This window comes from Argopecten irradians, chromosome 10, assembly GCF_041381155.1.
Source record: "Argopecten irradians isolate NY chromosome 10, Ai_NY, whole genome shotgun sequence".
In the NCBI taxonomy this organism is placed as follows: domain Eukaryota; kingdom Metazoa; phylum Mollusca; class Bivalvia; order Pectinida; family Pectinidae; genus Argopecten; species Argopecten irradians.
In genome coordinates, this window is record NC_091143.1 from 42,390,707 (window position 1) to 42,405,967 (window position 15,261).

Below are 15,261 nucleotides of genomic sequence, written 5' to 3' on the forward strand. Positions count from 1 at the left end.
CTATACTTTGACCTTTACCTTTCAGTGCCCTACACTTTGACCTATACCTTACTCCCCCTACACTTTGACCTTTACTTTTCTAATCTCCTTCACTTTCACTTTTACCATATAGTCTCTTACACTTTGACCTTTACTCCCCTATACTTTGATCTTAATCTTACTATCCCCTACACTTTGTCCTTCACCTTCAAGTATCCTTGACTTTGACCTTTACTTTCTAGTCTCCTTCACTTTCACTTTTACCGTCTAGTCTCATACACTTTGACCTTTACATTACTGTACCTTACACTTTGACGTTTACCTTTCAGTGCCCTACACTTAGACCTTTACCTTACTGTCTTCTATACTTTGATCTTTACCTTTCTGCCCTCTACACTCTGATCTTAACCTTAATGTCTCCTACATTTTGACCTTTACCTTCTAGTCTCCTACACTTTCACGTTTACCTTCCAGTCTCATACACTTTGACCTTAACCTTTGTGTACCTTCCACTTTGACCTTTACCTTCTAGTCTCCTACACTTTGACCTTTACATTCTAGTCTCCTACACTTTGACCTTTACTTTCTAGTCTCCTTAATTTTCACCTTTACCTTCTAGTCTCATACACTTTGACCTTTACCTTACTGTACCCTACACTTAGACCTTTACCTTATAGTGCCCTGTACTTTGACCTTTACCTTACTGACCCCTATACTTTGGCCTTTACCTTTCAGTGCCCTACACTTTGACCTTTACCTTACTCTCCCCTACACTTTGACCTTTACCTTACTGTCCCCTATACTTTAGCCTTTACCTTTCAGTGCCCTAAACTTTGACCTTTACCCTACTCTCCCCTACACTTTGACCTTTACTTTTCTAAACTCCTTCACTTTCATCTTTACCTTCTAGTCTCATTCACTTTGACCTTAACCTTACTGTACCCTACACTTTGACCTTTACCTTACAGTCCCCTACACTTTGACCTTTATCTTACTGTCCCTTACACTTTGACCTTTACCTTACTGTACCCTACACTTAGACCTTACCTTATAATGCCCTGTACTTTGACATTTACCTTACTGTCCCCTATACTTTGACCTTTACCTTTCAGTGCCCTACACTTTGACCTATACCTTACTCCCCCTACACTTTGACCTTTACTTTTCTAATCTCCTTCACTTTCACTTTTACCATATAGTCTCTTACACTTTGACCTTTACTCCCCTATACTTTGATCTTAATCTTACTATCCCCTACACTTTGTCCTTCACCTTCAAGTATCCTTGACTTTGACCTTTACTTTCTAGTCTCCTTCACTTTCACTTTTACCTTCCAGTCTCATACACTTTGACCTTTTCATTACTATACCTTACACTTTGACGTTTACCTTTCAGTGCCCTACACTTAGACCTTTACCTTACTGTCTTCTATACTTTGATCTTTACCTTTCTGCCCTCTACACTCTGATGTTAACCTTAATGTCTCCTACATTTTGACCTTTACCTTCTAGTCTCCTACACTTTCACGTTTACCTTCCAGTCTCATACACTTTGACCTTAACCTTTGTGTACCTTCCACTTTGACCTTTACCTTCTAGTCTCCTACACTTTGACCTTTACATTCTAGTCTCCTACACTTTGACCTTTACTTTCTAGTCTCCTTAATTTTCACCTTTACCTTCTAGTCTCATACACTTTGACCTTTACCTTACTGTACCCTACACTTAGACCTTTACCTTATAGTGCCCTGTACTTTGACCTTTACCTTACTGACCCCTATACTTTGGCCTTTACCTTTCAGTGCCCTACACTTTGACCTTTACCTTACTTTCCCCTACACTTTGACCTTTACCTTACTGTCCCCTGTACTATGACATTGACCTTTACTTTCCCTTTTACTTTGACATTTCTTTACGCTTTCCTTCAATTTGACCTTTACCTTACTGTCCCCTACACTTTGACCTTTACCTTACAGCCCCCTTTACTTTGACCTTTATTTTACTGTACCCTACACTTTGACATTTACCTTACTCTCCCCTACACTTTCACCTTTACCTTACTCTCCCCTACACTTTGACCTTTATCTTACTGTCCCCTACACTTTGACATTTACCTTACTGTCCCCTACACTTTGACCTTTACCTTACTCTCCCCTACACTTTGACCTTTACCTTACTGTCCCTTACACTTTGACCATTACCTTACTATTCCCTACACTTTGACCTTTATCTTACTGTACCCTACACTTTGACTTTTACCTTGTAGTCTCCAACACTTTGACCTTAACTTTCTAGTCTCTTTCATTTTCACCTTTACCTTATAGTCTCATACACTTTGACCTTTACCTTACTGTACCCTACACTTGGACCTTTATTTTACAGTGCCTGTACTTTGACCTTTATTTTACTGTCCCCTATACTTTGACCTTTACCTTTCAGTGCCCTACACTTTGCCCTTTACCTTCTAGTCTCATACACTTTGACCTTTACTTTTCTCGTCTCCTTCATTTTCATCTTTACCTTCTAATCTCATTCACTTTGACCTTTACTTTACTGTCCATTGTACTTTGACCTTTACGTTACTGTCCCATATACTTTGACCTTTATCTTACTGTCCCCTACACTTTGACCTTAATCTTACTGTCCCCTACACTTTGACATAAATCTTACTATCCCCTACACTTTGACCTTCACCTTCTAGTCTCCTTGACTTTGACCTTTACTTTCTAGTCTCCTTCACTTTCACTTTTACCGTCTAGTCTCATACACTTTGATCTTAACATTACTGTACCTTACACTTTGACCTTTACCTTTCAGTGCCCTACACTTAAACCTTTACCTTACTGTCTTCCATAGTTTGACCTTTACCTTACTGCCCTCTACACTCTGACCTTTACCTTAATATCTCCTACACTTTGACCTTTACCTTCTAGTCTTTTACACTTTGATCTTTACTTTCTAGTCTCCTTAATTTTCACCTTTACCTTCTGGTCTCATACACTTTGACCTTTACCTTAATGTACCCTACACTTAGAACTTTACCTTACAGTGCCCTGTACTATGACCTTTACCTTACTGTCAACTATACTTTGACCTTTACCTTTCAGTGCCCTACACTTTGAACCTTACCTTACTCTCCCCTACACTTTGAACTTTACTTTTCTAATCTCCTTCACTTTCACTTTTACCTTGTAGTCTCTTACACTTTGACTTCTACTCCCCTAATCTTTGACCTTAATGTTACTATCCCCTACACTTTGACCTTCACCTTCAAGTTTCCTTGACTTTGACCTTTACTTTCTAGTCTCTTTCATTTTCATCTTTACTTTCTAGTCTCATACACTTTGACCTTTACCTTACTGTACCCTACACTTTTACCTTAACCTTCTAGTCTCCTACACTTTCACGTTTACCTTCTAGTCACATACACTTTGACCTTTACCTTCTAGTCTCATACACTTTGACCTTTTCCTTACTCTCCCCTACACATTGACCTTTATATTGCTGTCCCCTACAATTTGACCTTTACCTTACTGTCCCTTACACTTTGACCATTACCTTACTATTCCCTACACTTTGACCTTTATCTTACTGTACCCTACACTTTGACTTATCTTTGTCCCTACTTTGACCTTTATCTTACTGTCCCCTGTACTTTGACATTACTTTACGCTTTCCTTCACTTTGACCTTAAGCTAACTGTTCCCTACACTTTGACCTTTACCTTATGCTTTCCTACACTTTGACCTTTACCTTACAGCCCCCTCCACTTTGACATTTACCTTACTGTCCCCTACACTTTGACCTTTACCTTACTGTCCCCTACACTTTGACCTTTACCTTACTGTCCCCTAAACTTTGACCTTTACCTTACTGTCCCTTACACTTTGACCATTACCTTATGTCTAGTCTCTTTCATTTTCACCTTTACCTTTCTAGTCTCATTTCACTTTGACCTTTACCATACACTCCCCTTCACCTACACCCTTTACCTTTTACCTGTACTTCTAGTCACTTTGACCTTTACCTTTACCTTCTAGTCCACACTTTACACTTTGACCTTTACCTTACTGTCCCCTACACTTTGACCTTTTACCTTACCTTACTGTCCTCTACACTTTGACCTTTACCTTACTGTCCCCTACACTTTGACCTTTACCTTACTGTACTCCCTACACTTTGACTTTTTACCTTTATGTCTGTTCCTACACTTTGACCTTACTTTCTACTGTCCCTACACTTTGACCTTTACTTTTACTTACCCTACACTTTCACCTTTACCTTCTTTCCCTTACACTTTTGACCTTTACCTTACTCTCCCCTACACTTTGACCTTTACTTTTACTATTCCCTACACTTTGACCTTTACCTTTTTACTGCGTAACCTTACACTTTGACCTTTACCTTTCTACTCCCCCATACACTTGACATTTACCTTTATCTAGTCCTTTACACTCTGACCCTTACCTTACTGTCACTTTACTATGACATTGACCTTTATCTTACTGTACCCTACACTTTGACCTTTACCTTACTAGTCTCCTATACTTTGACCTTTACCTTCTAGTCCTCCTACACTTTGACCTTTACCTTCTAGTCTCCTTCACTTTCCACCTTTACCTTCTAGTCTCATACACTTTGACCTTTACCTTTACTGTACCCCTACACTTTGACACTTTACCTTACTGTCTCCCCTACACTTTGACCTTTACCTTACTGTCCCCTGTCCTACACTTTGACCTTTACCTTACTGTATTCTCCTTCACTTTTGACCTTTACCTTACTGTCCCCTACACTTTGACCTTTACCTTACTGTCCCCTACACTTTGACCTTTACCTTCTAGTCTCCTTACACTTTGACCTTTACCTTACTGTCCCCTACACTTTTGACTTTTACCTTACAGTTGTCCCCTACACTTTGACCTTTACCTTACTGTCCCCTACACTTTGACCTTTATCTTTACAGTGACCCCTACATTTTTTGACCTTTACCTTACTGTTTCCTACACTTTGACCTTTACCTTCTAGTCTCCTACACTTTTGACCTTTACCTTTCTAGTCTCCTACACTTTGACCTTCAACCTTTACCTTCTTTGACCTTTACCATTACACTTTGACCTTTACCCTTACTGTCCTCCTACACTTTGACCTTTTACTTTTTTATCTACCCTATACACTTTGACCTTTACCTTACTACACTCTACCCTACACTTTGACCCTTTACCTTACTAGTCCCCTACACTTTGACCTTTACTTTCTAGTCCCCTACACTTTGACCTTTACCTTTACTCTTCCTTACACTTTGACCTTTACCTTACTGTCCCCTTCACTTTGACCTTTTACCCTTACTAGTCCCCCTACACTTTGACCTTTACTTTACTGTCCCCTGTACTTTGACCTTTACCTTACTGTCCCTACACTTTGACCTTTACCTTTACTGTCCCCTACACTTTGACCTTTACTTACTAGTCTCCCCTTTACACTTTTAGTACTCCTTCACTTTACCTAGTCTCCCTACACTTTGACCTTTACCTTTACTGTACCCTACACTTTGACCTTTACCTTACTAGTTCCCCTACACTTTGACCTTTACGCTTACTGTACCTTACACTTTGACCTTTACCTTACAGTTCCCCTACACTTTGACCTTTACCTTACTGTACCCCTACACTTTGAGACCTTTACCTTCTATGTCTCCTACACTTTGACCTTTACCTTCTAGTCTCTTACACTTTGACCTTTACCTTCTAGTCTCTACACTTTGACCTTTACTTACTAGTCCCTACAACTTTGACCTTTACCCTTACAGTCTCCCTACACTTTGACCTTTACCTTACTGTTCCCCTACACTTTGACCTTTACTTTCTAGTCCCTAACACTTTGAACCATTACCTTACTCTCCCCTACACTTTGAACTTTATCTTACTGACCCCTACACTTCTCCTACACTTACTTCACTTTGAAGCCTTTACCTTTACTATCCTCTTACACTTTGACCATTACCTTACTATTCCCTACACTTTGACCTTTACCTTACTGTCCCCTACACTTTGACCTTTACCTTACTGTCCCCTATACTTTGACCTTTGACCTTTAGTCTTGCCCCTTTTACTTTGTCATTTACTTTACGCTCTCCTTCACTTTGACCTTTACCTAACTGTCCCCTATACACTTTTAACTTTACCTTATGCTTTCCTACACTTTGACCTTTACCTTACAGTCCCCTACACTTTGACCTTTACCTTACTGTCACCCCTCCACTTTGACTTTATTTTACTCTACCCTACACTTTGACCTTTACCTTGACTAGTCCCCTACACTTTGACCTTTACCTTACTAAGTCTCCCTACTTTTCACCTTTACCTTCTAGTCCCCTACACTTTGACCTTTACCTTACTGTCCCCTACACTTTGACCCTTTACCTTACTGTCCCCTACACTTTGACATTTACCTTACTGTCCCCTACACTTTGACCTTTACCTTACTGTCCCTTACACTTTGACCATTACCTTACTATTCCCTACACTTTGACCTTTATCTTACTGTACCCTACACTTTGACCTTTATCTTACTGTCCCCTGTACTTTGACATTGACCTTTACTTTCCCTTTTACTTTGACATTACTTTACGCTTTCCTTCACTTTGACCTTAAGCTAACTGTCCCCTACACTTTGACCTTTACCTTATGCTTTCCTTACACTTTGACCTTTACCTTACTGTCCCATACACTTTGACCTTTACCTTTACTGTCCCCTACACTTACTTTGACCTTTACCTTCTGCTCCCCTACACTTTGACCTTTACTTACTTCCTTCTGTCTCCATACTTTGACCTTTACCTTACTGTCTCTTTCTACACTTTGACCTTACCATTTACCTTACTTTCCCTACACTTTGACCTTTACCTTACTGTCCCCTACACTTTGACCTTTACCTTTGTAGTCCCCTACACTTTGACCTTTACCTTCTAGTCCTCCTCCTTTGACTTTTACCTGTCTTACACTTTGACCTTTACCTTACTGTTCTCTACACTTTTACCTTTACCTTACTATACCCTACACTTTGACCTTTACCTTCTACACTCTGACCCCTACACTTTGACTTTTTTACCTTCTAGTCCCCTACACTTTGACCTTTACCTTTACTGACTGTCCCTACACTTTGACCTTTACCTTACTGTACCCTACACTTTGACTTTCACCTTACTGTCCCCTACACTTTGACCTTTACCTTACTGCCCTCTACACTCTGACCTTTACCTTAATGTCTCCTACACTTTGACCTTTACCTTCTAGTCTCCTACACTTTGACCTTTACTTTCTAGTCTCCTTAATTTTCACCTTTACCTTCTAGTCTCATACACTTTGACCTTTACCTTACTGTCTCCCCTACACTTTTGACCTTTACCTTACTCTCCTCCCCCTACACTTTTACCTTTACTTTACTTTCCCCTACACTTTCACTTTGACCTTGTACTTTCTTATTCTCCTTCACCTTTCACTTTACCTTTAGGATCTTTGATTTACTTACTGTTCCACTACACTGACCTTTACACTTTGACCTTTACCTTACATTTCTTCCCCTACACTTTGACCTTTACCTTACTAGTATCCCCTACACTTTGACCTTTACCTTACTAGTCTCCTACACTTTGACCTTTACTTTCTAGTCTCCTTCACTTTGACCTTTACCTTCTAGTCTCCTTCACTTTGACCTTTACCTTACTAGTCTCCCTACACTTTGACCTTTACCTAGTTAGTCCCCTACACTTTGACCTTTACCTTACTCTCCTACACTTTGACCTTTACCTTACTGTCGCCCCTACACTTTGACCTTTACCTTACTGTCCCCTACACTTTGACCTTTACCTTACTGTCCCCTATACTTTGACCTTTACCTTACTGATCCCCTACACTTTGACCTTTACCTTTAGTCTCCTACACTTTGACCTTTTTTCTTACTGTCCCCTGGTACTTTGACCTTTACCGTTTCTTTCTCCACTTTGACCTTTACCTTACTGTACCATACACTTTGAACTTTACCTTACTCTGTCCCCTACACTTTGACCTTGTACTTTACTGTTTGAACCTTTACACTTTGACCTATTACCTTTTGCACTTTCCTACACTTCCCCTATCACTTTGACCTTAATCTTACTCTCCCCCTACACTTTGACCTTTACCTTCTAGTCCCCTACACTTTGACCTTTACTTTACTATACCCTACACTTTGACCTTTACCTTACAGTCCCCTACACTTTTGACCTTTTACCTTACTAGTGTCCCCTACACTTTGACCTTTACCTTCTGTCCCTTACACTTTGACCTTTACCTTTCTAGTCTCCTACACTTTGACCTTTACCTTTCTAGTGTCCCTACACTTTGACCTTTACCTTACTGATCCCTACTACACTTTGACCTTTACCTTACTATGTCCCCTACACTTTGACCTTTATCTTTCTAGTCCCCTACACTTTGACCTTTACCTTCTGTCCCTACACTTTGACATTTACCTTTACTTTCCCATACACTTTGACCTTTACCTTACGCGTACATTACACTTTGACCTTTATCTTACTGCCCCTACTTTGACCTTTACCTTATACTTTACACTCTGACCTTTACATTACTGTCCCTACACTTTGACCTTAATTTCTTTCATGTCTCCTTACACTTGTGAACTTTACCACTAGTCTCATACACTTTTGACCTTTACTTTCTAGTGTACCCTACACTTTTTACCTTTACCTTACTGTCCCCTACACTTTGACCTTTACCTTACTGTCCCCCTACACTTTGACCCTTTACCTTACTGTCCCATTCACTTTGACTTTTATCTTACTGTCTCCTGTACACTTTGACCTTTACCTTTACTGTTCTCCCTACACTTTGACCTTTACCTTACTGTACCCTACACTTTGACCTTTTACGTCTTACTGTCCCCTACACTTTGACCTTTACACCTACCTATCTCATACACTTTGACCTTTACCTTACTTTTTCCCTACACTTTCACCTTTAACTTTGACTGTATCTCTACACTTTGACCTTTACCTTACTGTCTCCCTACACTTTTGACCTTTACCTTCTAGTCTCCCTACACTTTGACCTTACACCTTTTGTCCTTTACCTTCTGTCTCTCATACACTTTGACCTTTACCTTACTGTTCCCCTACACTTTGACCTTAACTTACTGTCACCCCTACACTTTGACCTTTACCTTACTAACTCCACCATACACTTTGACCTTATACCTTACTAAGTCTCCTACACTTTGACCTTTACCTTACTACTGTCCCCTACACTTTGACCTTTACCTTACTGTACCCCTACACTTTGACCTTTACCTTACTTGTAGCTTTCCCTACACTTTGAACTTTACCTTTACTCTCCCTCCTACACTTTGACCTTTTATCTTACTCTTCCTACACTTTGACCTTTACCTTTACTATCCCTACACTTTGACCTTTACCTTCTTACTTGTCTCCTACACTTTGACCTTTACTTTCTAGTCTCCCTACACTTTTCAACCTTTACCTTCTAGTCTCATACACTTTGACCTTTACCTTACTGTCCCCTACACTTTGACCTTTACCTTTACCTCATCTTCCTACACTACACCTTGACATTTACCTCAGTCCCCTTACACTTTGACCTTTATCTTACTATTCCCTACACTTTGACCTTTACCTTACTGTCCCCTACACTTTTGACCTTTAACTTACTGTCTCCTACACTTTGACCTTTACCTTACTGTCCCCTACACTTTTTGACCTTTACCTTACTAGTCTCCTACACTTTGACCTTTACCTTACTAAGTCTCCTACCACTTTGACCTTTACCTACTCTCCCCTACACTTTGACCTTTACCTTACTAGTCCCCTACACTTTGACCTTTATTTCTTACTGTCTCCTACACTTTGACCTTTACCTTACTAGTCTCTTACACTTTGACCTTTTACCTTTACTCTTGTCTCCCCTACACTTTGACCTTTACCTTACTGTCCCCTACACTTTGACCTTTACCTTACTGTCCCCTACACTTTGATTTTTACCTTACTGTCCCCTTACACTTTGACCTTTACCTTACTGTTCCCCTACACTTTGAACCTTAACCTTACTGTCCCCTACACTTTGACCTTTACTTACTAGATCCCCTACACTTTGACCTTTACCTTTTAGTCTCTTACACTTTGACCTTTACCTTACTGTACCCTACACTTTGACCTTTACCTTTACTGAGTTCCCCTACACTTTGACCTTCACCTTACTGTCCCCCTACACTTTGACCTTTACCTTACTGTCCCCTACACTTTTGACCTTACCTTTACTGTACCTTTCCTACACTACACTTTACCTTTACCTCTTACCTTACTGTACTCCTACACTTTGACCTTTTACCTTACTAGTCCCCTACACTTTGACTTTGACCTTTACTTTACTAGTCTCCCTACCATTTTCACCTTTACCTTTCTAGTCTCATACACTTTGACCTTTACCTTACTCTACCCTACACTTTGACCTTTACTTTACTGTAGCCCTACACTTTGACTTTACCTTACTGTCTCCTACACTTTGACCTTTACTTCCTTTAACTTTCCTTTTACTGTTACTTCCTTCTAGTCTCATACCACTTTGATCTTTTTGACTTTGACCTTACTTTCTGTCTTTCCTTCTTTCACTTTGACCTTTTTTACCTTACTAGTCTCCTACACTTTGAACACTTTGACCTTTACAAGTTTACACTTTTGACCTTTACCTTTCTTTTCCCTACACTTTGACCTTTACACTTTACTTACACTTCTCATACACTTTGACCTTTACCTTTACCTTCTGTCTCCTTACACTTTGACCTTTACCTTTAGTCTCCCCTACACTTTGACCTTTACCTCTGTCCCCTACACTTTTGACCTTTTACTTTTCTAGTTCCCTACACTTTGACCTTTACTTTATTTAGTCCCCTACACTTTGAAACCTTTACCTTACTGTCCCAATACACTTTGACCTTTACCTTACTGTCCCCTACACTTTGACCTTTACCTTAGTCTCCCCTACACTTTTGACACCTTTACCTTACTAGTCCCCTACACTTTGACCTTTACCTTACTTCCCCCTACACTTTGACCTTTTACCTTACTGTCCCCTACACTTTGACCTTTACCCTTAACTGTCCCCTACACTTTGACCTTTACCTTTTACTGTACCCTACACTTTGACCTTTTTACCTTTAACTGTACCCTACACTTTGACCTTCACTTTGACCTTAACCTACTGTCCCCTACACTTTGACCTTTACCTTAAATAGCCCTACACTTTGACCTTTACCTTCTGTTTCCTACACTTTGACCTTTTACCTTACTGTCCTCCTACACTTTGACCTTTACTTTACTTCTCCCTCTCTTTGACCTTTTACCTTACTCTCCCCTACACTTTGACCTTTATCTTACTGTCCCCTACACTTTGACCTTTACTTTCTAGTTCCCTACACTTTGACCTTTACTTACTGTCCCCTACACTTTGACCTTTACCTTTTACCTTTCTACCCTACACTTTGACCTTTACCTTACTCTCCCCTACACTTTGACCTTTACCTTACTAGTCTCCCTACACTTTGACCTTTACCTTTAGTCTCCTACACTTTGACCTTTACCTTTACTGTCCCCTTACACTTTGACCTTTACCTCTAGTCCCTACACTTTTGACCTTTACCTTTCTAGTTCTCATACACTTTGACCTTTACCTTACTGTCCCCTACACTTTGACCTTTACCTGACAGTCCCCTCCACTTTGACCTTTATTTTACTATACCCTACACTTTGACCTTTACCTTACTGCCCTTACACTTTGACCTTTACCTTACTGTCCCCTACACTTTGACCTTTACCTTACTAGTCCCCTACACTTTGACCTTTACCTTACTAGTCTCCTTAACTTTCACCTTTACCTTGACCTTCCCTACACTTTGACCTTTACCTTACTCTCCCCTACACTTTGACCTTTACCTTACTGTCCCCTACACTTTGACTTTACCTTCTAGTCCCCTACACTTTGACCTTTACCTTACTGTCCCTACACTTTGACCTTTACCTTACTGTCCCTCCTACACTTTGACCTTTACCTTACTAGTTCCCTACACTTTGACCTTTACCTTACTCTTCACCTACACTTTGACCTTTTACCTTTACTTTAGTCTCCTTACACTTTGACCTTTACCTTACTACTCCCCTACACTTTGACCTTTACCTTACTCTCCCCCTACACTTTGACCTTTACCTTACTGTCCCCTACACTTTGACCTTTACCTTACTGTCCCCTACACTTTGACCTTTACCTTACTGTCCCTTACACTTTGACCATTACCTTACTATTCCCCTACACTTTGACCATTACCTTACTATCCCCTACACTTTGACCTTTACCTTACTAGTCTCCTACACTTTGACCTTTATTTTCTAGTCTCTTTCATTTTCACCTTTACTTTCTAGTCTCATACACTTTGACCTTTACCTTACTGTACCCTACACTTTTACCTTTACCTTCTAGTCCCCTACACTTTCACGTTTACCTTCTAGTCTCATTCACTTTGACCTTTACCTTTGTGTAACTTACACTTTGACCTTTACCTTACTGTCCTCTACACTTTGACCTTTACCTTACTGTCCCCTACACTTTGACCTTTACCTTCTAGTCTCCCTTACACTTTGACCTTTACCTTACTGTACCCCTACACTTTGACCTTTACCTTTACTGTCCCCTACACTTTGACCTTTACCTTACTGTCTCCTTACACTTTGACCTTACTTTCACTTTTACCTTCTACCTTTACCTTTACCCCTACACTACACTTGACCTTACCTTTTACAGTCTCCTCTACACTTTGACCTTTACTTTTAGTCTCCCTACACTTTGACCTTTACCTTACAGTCCCCTTACACTTTGACCTTTACCTTACTCTCCCTACACTTTGACCTTTACTTTTACTGTCCCCTACACTTTGACCTTTTACCTTACTAGTCCTCTTACACTTTGACCTTTACTTACTAGTCTCCCTACACTTTGACCTTTACCTTACTAGTCCCTACACTTTGACCTTTACCTTTCTACTGTCCCCTACACTTTGACCTTTACCTTTCTAGTTTCCCTTTTACTTTGACCTTTACCTTTACGCTTTCCTTCACTTTGACCTTTAGCTAACTGTCCCCTACACTTTGACCTTTACCTTATGCTTTCTACACTTTGACCTTTACCTTACTGCTTCCCTACACTTTGACCTTTACCTTACTGTCCCCCCTTTGACTTTGACTTTTTGTACTTTACACTTTACTTTACCCTACACTTTTGACCTTTACCTTACTGTCCCCTTACACTTTGACCTTTACTTTCTAGTCTCCTACACTTTGACCTTTACCTTACTGTTCCCTACACTTTGACCTTTACCTTACAGTCCCCTACACTTTGACCTTTACCTTACTGTCCCCTACACTTTGACCTTTACCTTACTAGTTCCCCTACACTTTTACCTTTACCTTACTAGTACTCCTACACTTTGACCTTTACCTTACTAGTCCCCTTACACTTTGACCTTTACCTTACTAGTCCCTTACACTTTGACCTTTTACCTTACTAGTCCCCTACACTTTGACCCTTTACCTTACTGTTCCCTACACTTTGACCTTTACCTTACTGTCCCCTACACTTTGACCTTTACCTTACTCTCTCCTACACTTTGACCTTTACCTTACTGTCCCCTACACTTTGACCTTTACCTTACTGTCCCCTACACTTTGACCTTTACCTTACTGTCCCCTACACTTTGACCTTTACCTTACTGTCCCCTACACTTTGACCTTTACCTTACTGTCCCCTACACTTTGACCTTTACCTTACTGTCCCCTACACTTTGACCTTTACCTTACTGTCCCTTACACTTTGACCATTACCTTACTATTCCCTACACTTTGACCTTTATCTTACTGCACCCTACGCTTTGACCTTTACCTTGTAGTCTCCAACACTTTGACCTTTACTTTCTAGTCTCTTTCATTTTCACCTGTACTTTCTTGTCTCATACACTTTGACCTTTACCTTACTGTACCCTACACTTTTACCTTTACCTTCTAGTCTCCTACACTTTCACGTTTACCTTCTAGTCTCATACACTTTGACCTTTACCTTTGTGTACTTTTCACTTTGACCTTTACCTTACTGTCCCCTACACTTTGACCTTAATCTGACTGTCCCCTACACTTTGACCTTTACCTTCTAGTCTCATACACTTTGACCTTTACCTTACTGTACCCTACACTTAGACCTTTACCTTACTGTACCCTACACTTTGACTTTCACCTTACTGTCCCCTACACTTTGACCTTTACCTTACTGTCCCCTGTACTTTGACATTACCTTTACCTTAACCTTTGTCTCCTAAACTTTGGACCTTTTCCTTCTAGTCTCCTACACTTTGACCTTTACTTTCTAGTCTCCTTAATGTTTACCTTTACCTTGCTAGTCTCATACCACTTTGACCTTTACCTTACTACTTCCCCTTACACTTTGACCTTTAGCTAACTGTCTCCTACACTTTGACCTTTACCTTATGCTCTCCTACACTTTGACCTTTACCTTACAGTCCCCTCCACTTTGACCTATATTTTACTGTACCCTACACTTTGACCTTTACCTTACTGTCCCCTACACTTTGACCTTTACCTTACTGTCCCCTACACTTTGACCTTTACCTTACTGCCCTTTACACTCTGACCTTTACCTTCTAGTGTCCTACACTTTGACCTTTACTTTCTAGTCTCCTTAATTGTCACCTTTACCTTCTAGTCTCCTACACTTTGACCTTTACTTTTTTAGTCTCCTTCACTTTCATCTTTACCTTCTACTGTCTCATTACACTTTGACCTTTACTTTACTGTTCCATTCACTTTGACCTTTACCTTACTGTCCCCTACACTTTGACCTTTACCTTACTGTCCCCTACACTTTGACCTTTACCTTACTGTCCCCTACACTTTGACATTTACCTTACTGTCCCCTACACTTTGACCTTTACCTTCTAGTCTCCTACACTTTGACCTTTACTTTCTAGTCTCCTTAATTTTCACCTTTACCTTCTAGTCTCATACACTTTGACCTTTACATTACTGTACCTTACACTTTGACCTTTACCTTTCAGTGCCCCCCCTACACTTTGACCTTTACCTTTACTTTGTCTTTCTCATACTTTGACCTTTACCTTACTGCCCTCTACACTCTGACCTTTAGCTTAATATATC